The following is a 12175-nucleotide window of genomic DNA, read 5'->3' as shown; positions in this document are numbered from 1 at the left end:
TTTGGCTATCGTGTAACACATAAGCCGGGACGAGCAATATTGTTGCGTTGAGAAAACTGTATGCTAACACGGAATGTAATAACCAAATGTTATTACGAACACACCAGACTCATGCTTAATGTGTTCTTAAGGGACTTTAATGAAAATTCACCAGACTCACGCTTAATCAATTTCCAAAAAAAAGAAGGGCGGATTGCTTAAAGAAAGAAAAGGATAGCCAGATTTAAGATTTTACTTACTTTTATTTTATCAAATCACTTATTATTAAAGTTGTGTTCTCTCTGCTCTTTGGCCTCTTTCTCTCTCTATATGCTCTGAATATACTTGGGTGACTTTTCTTCTTTGATGCTTCCTCCGGGACTCACTCACTGGTAAACACTTCTTATTAGGGACTTCCTGGTTCTCACTCCGCACTTACTCTTTTTTTTCAGCCTTGTACAGAGCTTTTTATAAGCCGTGGGTGGTTAGGTGGAAATCCCTTTCCTCAGGCCCATGAAGCGATAACGGCCAAATTTTGTATTGGTGGGAAATTTTCTAATCATATCCAGAATTTCTTTATTGGTCTGTGAGCGTGAATTTTCAGAGAGAGAAAGGGCGGTCCCTTTTTAACTTGGGCCCTTTTCTCCAGAGATGGCTCTCTGAGTGCCACTTTTAAGAGCAAGAGTAACGCTATAGCTTATAATTACTTATACATGATTGTACTAAACTTAATTAATTATGACGATACATAGTGATTATTATAAACATTCAGAAAAATCCAAACCTTTTACGATTTATTATAAAATACATTACTGTTCTATTTATTGTTTATTCGGTGACAAAAAGATGCGCATTATAATAGCTTACAAAATTGATGAAAATCTATTTAATATTACGGATATTTTCTTAAAAATCGGTGGGAAAAAAAAGATAGATTGCATTTTTATGGTCCCCTTCCATTATCAGCGTGATAACACTTCACGATGTATACGCGATGATCGTAGGCCCCTGTCAACACATGCGTGTGGGACAAAGCAGGATAGAGCGTTGATTGTAAGCTTGAGTACGCAGGCTCGGGCCACTATCAAAGTTTATATTTCGAATGCGTTTTCATCGTGAGAAATTAGGAAGGTTCCCACTCCGTTCGTCATATTTAATAATTAAATTAATAGAGGAAAAAAAACTAAGTTACGGCTGCCCGTCATAGTATCGAAAAGTGAATCATTTTTTAAAAACGTGTCATCATGGTTTATTATGGAGATCCGGCATTATTCCATATAAAAATTTAGCACGTGTACTAAACAATCATTTAGATAATTCTAGAAATATTTATGTAAAAGGATTAAAAAAGAAACAATGGTTACAAAAAATAATACCCGAATGGTAAATATAAAAATTATTTTTATTTTTTGTTAGAAATTAAAATCATTATTAATTAGAAACTTTCTTCCTTCTATAGAAAAATTTTAGATCTTGAAAGCGAGATGAGATGTCCACCAATGAGCGCATTAACTTACCCATTAGAAACAATATGCACATATCATTACAATAAACCAGCTAACTTTGTATGTGCCGTTACAAATGCACAAAGATTGTTTTTATGGATAAAAGATGGAAGGAATCTGAAGTGGCAGGTATTGATGAAGTTGGCAATATTACATATAAAAATTCAACTCAATATTTCAATATAGCGATGTCAACTACTGAAAATAAAGATTATAGACAGACTGTATTATATTCAATGTATAGTTGAATGAACGATAAATTAATAATTAAACGAAAATTCTATAAGTTTTATTAATTAATATTCAAATAAAATTAACTGTGAGGTCGAAAGGTTACTACTATAACGCTTGCGTAGAGAGAGAAAGAGAGAGAGAGAAATTACCTTAAGAAATTTCTTCTTTGGTGGAAGAGATGTAAACGCTGCTAAACGAAACAGCGTTTACACATCTTTTTTTGGCTGCTTTTACGGCTGTTGTTTCGGTCGCAGCCCTCGCAGCCTTTTCGGCTACAGCTTTAGCAGCCCTTTCAGCCCTTTCAGCTATATATATTTTGTGGCCTTTGCTGTCCTTTCATCCGCGGCCCTCTCGGATGCAGCTCTTTCGGATGCAGTTCTTTCGGCCGCAGCCCTTTCAATTCTCTCGACATCGCTCTGTAACTAAGAACAAAGAAATATATACTTATTTAAATATAATTTTATATATATATATATATACATCGATAACTACTTCTAGTATATGCTGAATATGTCGCCAATGCAACGGACCCAGTACGATTATATTTAGCTGAAAAGAAAAAATAAAATGATTAAAAATAAATATATTTTATATTATATTATATAAAAATACTTATTAAACTTACCACTCTTAAAATAGAAATCAATAAATAATAAAATATACTTGTCGGCAAACTTGCTAACAGGATCGGCGGAGTCTAAAAAATTATAAAAATTTATTATAGAAAACTCTATCTTAAATAATTAGTAGAATATATATACAAGGTGTCAAATAAGTAACGGAACAAGGCTGTAGCTTTTTAGGTACAGATTATTAGACCAAGGTCAAGGTCATTCCTTTAGTAACTTTCAACGCGGAATCCGATGGTGACCTTGGATTTGACCTTGAGATTGACCTTCAAGGTTATTTCAAGGTCAACTTTTTTACATTTAGCGTTACCCAGGAACAACGACGTGGACGTAGTGAAATATGTTACCTTTAGGGTGCTTGATTACCGTGAGTCCCCTTGCCTCTCACGATGGGGTGCTTGATTAGCGTGAGTCCCCTTGCCTCTCACGTTTTGCTGAAATCTACTTCATGTGTTCAAATTGCCTACCACCAACTTCTTGGCAAGCAGCTATGCGATCATAGAAAGCAGTGACAGCTCTGCGAATCATTTCCCTATCTATGACAGCAGCTTCCCGTAAAATCCTATTTCGCAGTTCTTCTAAAGTTTGTGGTTGTGTTGCGTAAACTTTACTTTTTAAGTAACCCCAAAGAAAGTAATTCAGAGGCGTCATATCAGGCGATCTAGCCGGCCACTCAATTCTACCCCTTCTTCCAATCCATTTAGCTGGGAATTGATTGTCCAGGTATTTTCTAACGTTCCTTCCAAAGTGAGGCGCAGCTCCATCCTGTTGAAACCATTTTTCATCAAAATTATCACCCGCTACTTCTCTTATTCTTGGTACAATTTCATTCCTAAGAAGCTCTTCATATCTTACTGCAGTGAGATTGCCTTCGATGAAAAATGGTCCTATCAACGTATCATTTAATATTCCAGCCCAAACATTAACCTTTTGCGGATATTGTGTGTGGCTCTCTAGCATCCAAAAAGGATTAGTGTCGGACCAGTACCTACAATTGTGCCTGTTTACTTCACCGTTCAATTGGAAAGTAGCTTCGTCAGAAAAAACAATATTATACAAAAAATTAGGATCTTCGTCAATTCTAGTCATCATGAATTCACAGAATTCAACTCGGCGATCTGGATCATCTTCATTAAGTTCTTGTACTAAACGAATCTTAAAGGGGTGAAATTGTATAAATTTTAGTATACGTCGCACTGATTCATGAGATATTTCGTACTCAGCAGCTGCTTTACGCAATGTATCATGTGGATTTTCAATGAAAGCTTGTGAAATTTCTATTTGTTTTTCTTCAGCAGTAGCAGACTTTGGACGACCGGGTCTTTCAGCATCTTCAATACTGCCATGTTCATTAAAGCGTTGAACAGTTCTAGAGACTGTCGATTTAGATATTGGCGTTAAACCGTCTCCATTACGGAAGGTTTCATTGAATAAGATCCGAACCTCATCTAAAGTTCGCATACGATCTCCTCAACCACGCATTATTAACAAACTCACTCTTTCCTGCTTAGAAAGTCGATTATATGCCATGATTTTTCAAGGAAATGAAACCAGAAAATGTAAAAAGCTTCAGGAAGAAAATAAAATTATCGTATTGTATTTATTTAAAAGAGATACAAACAATGCAAAACTAGTTAAATTATAATTGAAATATTCAAAAGTAACAAATTTTATTGTGCCATATAATGTATTAAATAAGTACACTGAAAAATACAAAATAAAAAAGTATATTTTAGTCTTTTTAAATTTTTGTTTCTCTCTAAAAAGAAAAAGTGTCAAAATTATGAAGCGCAAATGATCAATACTTTTTGAAACAATTTACATTCTAACGATACTCAAATAATAAAGATTACTGCAATATTTTTATTATTTGCGAAACTTAAGTGTGACAAAGAAGATAAAAAAATCATGTCGTTCTTCCTGGGTAACGCTAAATGTGAAAAAGTTAACCTTGAAATAACCTTGAAGGTGAAGCTCAAGATCAAACCGAAAGTCACCGACGGATTCGTCGTTGAAGGCTACTAAAGGAATGAGCTTTTCCAGTATGGTGTAAACTTTACAGCAGATCAGGCAGTCATGAAATTACAATGACCTTGAACTTAACTTCAAGTTCATCATTGACCTTCAACCTGAGTACATATTTGGACGTAAAATTTTCCGCTCTTGCGATTGCCGTTGTCAAAAATAGGGGTTCCCATTTAAAAAAACAAAGTTGACCTTGAAATAACCTTGAAGGTCAATCTTAAGGTCAAATTCAAGGTCACCATCGGATTCCGCGTTGAAAGTTACTAAAGGAATGACCTTGACCTTGGTCTAATAATCTGTACCTAAAAAGCTACAGCCTTGTTCCGTTACTTATTTGACACCTTGTATATATAAAATACTTACATTAACCATGAAAATAATCATGGTATTTATTGTTTTTATTATTTGAGTAATATCCATTTCTTTTTTCTTTTTTTTTTATAAAAACAAAGAAGAGATACTAAAAAATTGAGAATGCTTCATCGATGTATTCTTCTTGAGCATTACCGAACGATTAACTCCGGAAAAGATTTTCGGAAAAATCAAGGTGACTCCTACTCTCCAGAAGAAACTCTAGTCAAATTGTAAAAAAAATCTTTAAAGTTAGAAGAACATTGATTTCGCTTTAGACGCTCAACATGTGGGGGATGTTAACGCAACTAAACAAGGCTAACTTAAAAACCTTATCTCTAAGGCAAAAAGCATTAAAATAACTAAGAGACGAATCGTCATTAAGATTACTCTCTCTCTCCAATCACCCGCTGCGTAATACATACTTTCGAACGCATCTTTATTGAAAAAGGAACATCGATTGCGTTTTTAACCCTCAGCATGAGGTAAAGCGTTATCGAAGAGAGTGCAAGGTGGTGTGAGTGGTCGAAAGTTTCCTAAAATTGAATGTGACCCTGAAAAAAAGGATAGTGCACGCTGCTAGAACGTATCTTCATTTAAAAAGGAACATCGATTGTGCTTCAGACTCTTAGCAAGAGGTGTAGTGTTATCAGAGTGGTTGAAAGGTTCCCAAAAATCAAAGCTTATTATGCGCCCTACCATCGAAGGAGAGCGAGAGAGAGCAGCATATAGCTTCCCATGCTAGAGACGCTACCCCCTCTCCGAGGGCCCACACTTAGCCAGCATAAGCTTACTAAGCACCGTACTATCGAAGGAGAGTGAGAGAGAGGGATAGAGAGAGAGACCATCATATAGCTTACCAAATACCCTACCGACTTCTACAGCATCCTACCTTAACAACCTCTGAAGGTGAGTGGAGTGGAGTGGATGGTTGGTTGGTGGTGGATGGGCGGGTGGCGGTAGGGTGGGGGGGCACACTGTCGAAGGGTCCACTGGCTTCTGTCTCAAGACAAACACATGTACCCTATGCATTGGCGACGCATCTTCAATGCATAAGCTACATCGATTACCTTTTAGATACTCAGCGGGAGGTGCCAAAGGTACATCAAATGCGTTTTAGACACTCAGCATGGGGTCTCACCTTATCGCGATAAAAAGGTGTCGTGGTAGTGTGATACTCATCGGGCGGCCTCTTTGTGTCTCAGAACATACACATATCCCTTATACGTACATTGGCGGCATCCTTTATGGGCTCCTTTATGTCCCAAAACATACATTGCTTATTTACTATAACGCAGTTGAATTGGGCAATTATAAAACTATCGGTTTATACGTATAAATATTTTTTTGCATTAATTTGCAGGTTGGACTATAGTATACGTCTTTATAGCAGCCATTTCCGCTTGAAAGACGGTGTTGTATTCCTTCAGACTAAAGGCTGAATCTTGTGTCTGCCTTTGTCTGCATATACTGAAACTGTGCCTTTGTCAGACTTGAATCCATCTGTGAATCATATGTCATCATGCCGAGGGCTTCGTTTTGTTTCCAACTTTCTCTCTCCAGTATGTCCGTTTTGAAGCGTCCCTCGAATGAGATAGTTTTTAATATTCTGTCTTGTGGTTCACCCGTGATGCCACCTTTAGTGAGAATGTTGCCGATGGTTGCATGGCCATCTCTATGACTTCCCTAGGCCTTGCTGCATATTAGTCTGTACGTTGTTCTGGCGGCACACCCCTTGATAACAAGGTTCAGTCCTGCTTCGTCCAGCATCATTCTAACCGCGGCCGTAGGTGTTCTACGCTTCAATCCAAATGACCCTCTCAGAGTAACGGACTGTTTATGGTCCAGGACCCTCCTTGTAGTTACATTTTCGGTGACTTTCCACCATACTATTACTGCATAGACCAGCTTCGGTACCAGTATAGCTCTATAGATCCATAGTGCATTTGTAGGTTTAAGCCTCCATCCTATCGAAATGGCCAATATAAACTTCATAAATATGTTTAATATTTTTCTCCTTTGTTGTTGTAGGTATTGTTTACAACTTAGTTTCTTGTATAAGTATACTCGTACGAGGGTCGTTTGAAAAGTCCGTGCAAAGTCAGAGAGATGGCGCTACTAGTGCGTTTCAAGGTTATTTTTAGTTAGTGGCTTATCTTGGAAGAGCACACACCAAGTTTCAGCCAAATCGGCCAATTACTTTGCGTTTTACATTCGTTTCAATCAAAGAAATCGAGTGGTTGTAAAAAAATGGACGAAAAAGAATTTCGTGTATTGATTAAACATTACTTTTTAAAGGCAAAACGCCTCAGGAGATTAAACAGAAGCTTGATAAACATTATGGTGATTGTACACCTTCAATTAGAATGGTTTATAAGTGGTTTCAAAATTTTCGGAGTGGCCATATGAGCACAAAAGACACTAAACATTCTGGACAACCTGTTGAGGTTACCACTTCAGAAATCATTGATAAAATCCATGATATGGTGATGGCTGATAGAAGAGTGAAGGTGCGTGAGATTGCTAGTACTGTAGGCATCTCGAGCGAATGGGTACATAATATTTTGCACCAACATTTGGACATGAAAAAGCTATCCGCTAGATGGGTGCCGCGATTGCTCACGATTGACCAAAAACGAGATCGTGTGAAGTGTTGCAAGAATGGTTTGCAGCTGTTCCAGCAAAATCCGCAAGACTTTAAGCATCGTTTCATCACTGTAGATGAAACATGGATACATCACTACACTCCTGAGATCAAAGAATAGTCTAAACAATGGGTTACCAAGGGGGAATCTGCTCCGAAAATGGCGAAGACAATTCCTTCGGCCGGGAAGGTTATGGCGACTGTCTTTTGGGATTCGCAAGGAATAATCTTCATCGACTATCTGCAAAAGGGTAAAACCATTACAGGCGAATATTATTTATCGTTATTGGATCGTTTGAAAACCGAGTTGCTAGAGAAACGTCCGCGATTGGCCCACAAAAAAGTCCTCTTCTACCACGACAATGCGCCAGCTCACGCCTCAGCAGTTGTGGCTGCAAAACTGATGGTGATAGGGTTCCAACTCGTTTCACATCCCCCCTATTCTCCAGACTTGGCTCCGTCGGACTACTATTTGTTCCCTAAAATGAAAAAATGGCTGGCGGGGAAAAGATTTTATTCAATCGAGGAGGTGATTTCAGAAACGAATGCCTATTTTACAGACTTGGACAAATCCTATTATTTGGAAGGGATTAACAAACTAGAGCAGCGTTGGATGAAGTGTAGAAGCCTAAATGGAGACAATGTTGAAAAATAAAAAAGATTTATTAAAAAAAATCAAGCAGTTTTTATTTTTGCACGGACTTTTTAAACGACCCTCGTAGATATTTCACTCCATCTACATATGGTACTTTTTGCCCATAGAAGGTGATTTTTCTAGTTATTTGACTTTTATATTTCCTAGTGAAAACTACTATTTCTGTCTTTTTGGAGTTAACCGCTAAAGAGTTTGATTAACATCATGCTTGCACTGTTCTTAGGGATCCTTTGCATAAGGTCCGGCAGAACCTCTTCATACTTTCCCTTGACAAATATTTTCTTAACCCTTATATACGCCGACGTAATTTTGAGTACAATGCCATTATTAAATAACAATAAGGTTAAATAAAAAATTTGAACAAGCAACAGTTTTGTAATTTTTTTTTAATATCTGTCATATGTATGAAAAATTTATTTATTTGTTCAGATAATATCCATAATTAAAACACTAATCTCCTTGAATCAATGTATCAACCTAACCATAAATATAGATCCTCAACAGCATTGAGTAGATTATAATATCAATACTAACGAATCTAAAATAAATAGAAGTTTCGAAAAATTCGACCCTATATCGTTACCAGATGATGATGACATAAATTTAGGTAAGGAAAATAATTCGTAACAAATCGAAGATGATATTAATACAAATTTTGAAGAATTCGATCCAACAATGTCATTACCAGCTGATGACTATATAGATTTAGTCAATGAAACTAATTCACACAAAATCGCAGATGATATTAATACAAATTTCGAAGAAAAGCAATTATTCTCAGAAAAGCTGTCTGATCCAAATGAAACAGATCTATTGCTGATAGAAGATTCTGATCTTGATATAGATCTTGATTCAATGCATATAGAACTTTTAAAAAATGTTAATGAATATGCTAAATCTAATTCGTTATTTTTCTTGAAAAATCAAGATGTCTCGACACCCTCCAATTAGGGAACGGCAGACTCTCCGTTTTTAGAAAATCATTGGAATCTAGATTTTGAATTGAATTCGCATGATGTATCAAATGCTTCTCATCAAAATTGTGATGAGTTTGGGTTGTCAATCATATATCAGAATGAAAGTAGTGCGATACTTTTTGATTAGTCAATAACGAACAATGATTCTTTTTCAAAAAATAATTTAAGTCCAGAGCTCATCAGTCCAGCTCTCCTGAGATTCCAAGAGGGACCTGTAAGAATTTAGATGAGTTTAGATTATCACCATTATTAATTCATTCAAGGGAAAACTCTTTATTTAATTATTCATTTGTTTCTAGTTTGATACTTGAATCCCCAGTTAAGAAAAATGATCAGAGTAAGATGAGTTTCGAATATGATTCAGATCATTTAGATACAACCAATTCTTTTAATGACTTCTCTAAGAACCATAAAGATCTCCAAATAAAACTTCATGAATCTAAACAAAATCAAAAAGTTCAATTACTAAACAAAAAATTTGAATGCTTTAATAACAAAAATCAAGTCATTGAATTGGACTTAGAGATGGATATTGTCAGTAAATCTGAAGAGAAATACATTTACATTTGGCGATGCGTTCAAATTCTATTAAACACAAAAAAAGAGTACGAACTGTAAGGAAAATCACGTACAAGAAGATTCAGATAATGAATATGAACCAAGTTTAAATGTTGAAAGTGATTCTGATGAAGTATCCGGTATGAGCGAGGAAGAATTACCTTTCAGCCGAGATCATGAATCAACTAATAGAGTAAAACAAAAGAGAAAAATAAATCATTCGTATGAACAGGATAATATAAGAAGAAAATATAGAAGTAGAGTTTTTGAAAAAATTATATGTACCCGAATCTTTTGAAGGCGGAAAGTATTATGCTAAGGAAATGTTGTAGAAAGATTTTTCGTTGACTTGATAGACATTTAAAGGTGCACAAAGAAGAGTATAAAACAGTGGACAAATTATTGAAATTACCAGTGGACTGTAAAGAGAGAAGAGATATATTTAAAACATTGAAACTACATGGCAATGCCATATTTAATTGCAGATCCTACATTCAATCCATCAGAAAAACTTTTTGTCACCAGGCGCCTTGCAAAAAATAGAAGAGCTAAAAATACTGAAGTCTTAGATAAAGAAAATATAGAAACTAATGTAGTAGAAAATGAAAATATTACAGAATTTGATTTAGAAGAAGAACTAGAAGAGGGAATGATTAGTTACAATGAAAAATGTACTACATCTATTGAAATAAGAGAATCAATTCACCTGCTGAGATTGAAATGCAAACATTGCAAGGCTATGTGTCACGTCGAAATATTTCAGTGCATTATCATGTTCACCATCCGGAACTGTACCCTCAAAATAAGTCATCCAATTGTACAGGGATTCTTAATAACTGTAGGCAAGAATCTAACCACAATTATCCTAATGCTGGCCCAAGACTCAAAGAAATAATGTCTAAAACGCGTGAAACTGAAACATTTTGGACTTAGAAATATGATGGTACTATCATCTCGTATCTCAACCTTATTTGTGAGCGGTATGATGTCCGCGATCATAATGGTTTAATAGCAACTCATGGCCAAACTCTAGGAACATTTTTAACTGTAATGAAAAGACTTAACCCATCAATAAGTGATATGGCATCTTATGTAGATTCATCCAACTGGAATGATACAGTTGCAGATATTAGAATTATTTCAGGATTTGATAAGAAAAAAGATTGTTTGAATCTCCTTCAACAGCTCAGCTTATATGACTCCTTCTAAAAAATATAATAAAAGTACTAAAATCTCAGTATAACCAAACAAAAAATAAAACTGGTTATCGACGTGTACTATCTTTCCTTGTAGAATTTGAAACCCATTGGCTTCCCATGATCGGAAGCAAAATTGAGTCTAGTCAAAACAATAAAAGAAAGAGTCAGGAGGGAAAAACTATTGAAGAAGTTACGCCTAAAGATAAAAATCTCATGATTGAATTCTTATCTTGTAGACGAGATATTCTGTTTGATAAGGCACAACAAAAATTAAATAATTAAATTTTCACTGAACTAACGTCAGTTGACATGATTTATGTTCAGTGTTTGAACGAGCGAAGACCTGAAGAAAATAGCCGAACTTCTTTAAATGATTATAAGAATAGAATAATTACAGATCAAACTAGTCTACATTTTAAAGGTCTTACAAATGAGAACAAAAAACAAGCTTTAAAATTTTCTGTGATGAACCTTACTGGTAAGAAAACTAAAGGGCTCGGTGGTCGTGTGTATCTGTACACAAAAGACGAAAAAATAATAGATTTATTAGTAAAAAACAGATCTAAATTTGGTATGTGTACCAAAAATCAGTATTTATATGTTTTTCCAAACATGAGGGAAAATGAGCACTTGTATGGACACCAAGTGATGAAAAAATTGGTTGATTTGTGTCATAGGACTTATAAAAAATTTGAGCAAATTTCAAATGTTACGGCTACTGGCTTTAGAAAATTCATTGCAACCCAGTACAAGAGACAAACCCATGGACAATATTCTAAGCTGCTAATTAGACATTTATCTCACACTGAGCAAACTTACAACAAATATTACAGAAGAGTCCTTCCCTAGGAATCTGTAGTGGTTACGCAGATATTAGAAGACATTATTTTAAAGAACACAGAAATACAGAATTTTTAAAATGAAGAGACAGATGAAAACGCGGATGAATTTAGTGGATTTCCAGAAAATATGCATGAAACAAAAGGTATGAGAATTTCTATCTTCTTTTATTCTACATTTGTTTTTTGAAAAAATACATTGATGAAAAGGTCGAAACTTTTGTGTATTTTGTCCGATTTATTTAACCAGTGATTAAAATGGGTCTTCGTCTAAATCGGGACAATATCCTTCAGATGACCTTAAAGCTGCAGTGATGAGGTCAAATGGATGTCAGCATCGGTTGTAGTCCATCAAAATATATAAAATATGAGTGTAACGTAGGGTTCGGATACTTTTGACTTTATGCCTGTACCGTACCCTCGGTATTTGACCTTTATGTGACCTGTAAGTATCGTCTTGAACAAAAAATAATAGCATATGTGAATGTAAATTTTTTCTCTCTTTCCGAATTTAAAACAAAAAAATTATATTTATCGTAAAATAAAAATTTGATCTTCAAATGATCTTGAACCTTACGTG

General features: G+C 35.3%; 1 pseudogene; it reads left to right on the top strand.

The window, feature by feature from the left end:
- The first annotated feature begins 10451 nt into the window (after positions 1 to 10451).
- On the top strand, positions 10452 to 11674 carry LOC131663409 (uncharacterized; annotated as a pseudogene).
- The last annotated feature ends 501 nt before the right edge of the window (positions 11675 to 12175 follow it).

The sequence above is a fragment of the Phymastichus coffea genome, unplaced genomic scaffold, assembly GCF_024137745.1.
Source record: "Phymastichus coffea isolate CEN01 unplaced genomic scaffold, Cenicafe_Pcof_1.1 PCOF00035, whole genome shotgun sequence".
Lineage (NCBI taxonomy): Eukaryota > Metazoa > Arthropoda > Insecta > Hymenoptera > Eulophidae > Phymastichus > Phymastichus coffea.
The sequence above is the reverse complement of the archived record's forward strand: the minus strand, read 5'-3'. Positions and strand labels throughout refer to the sequence as shown.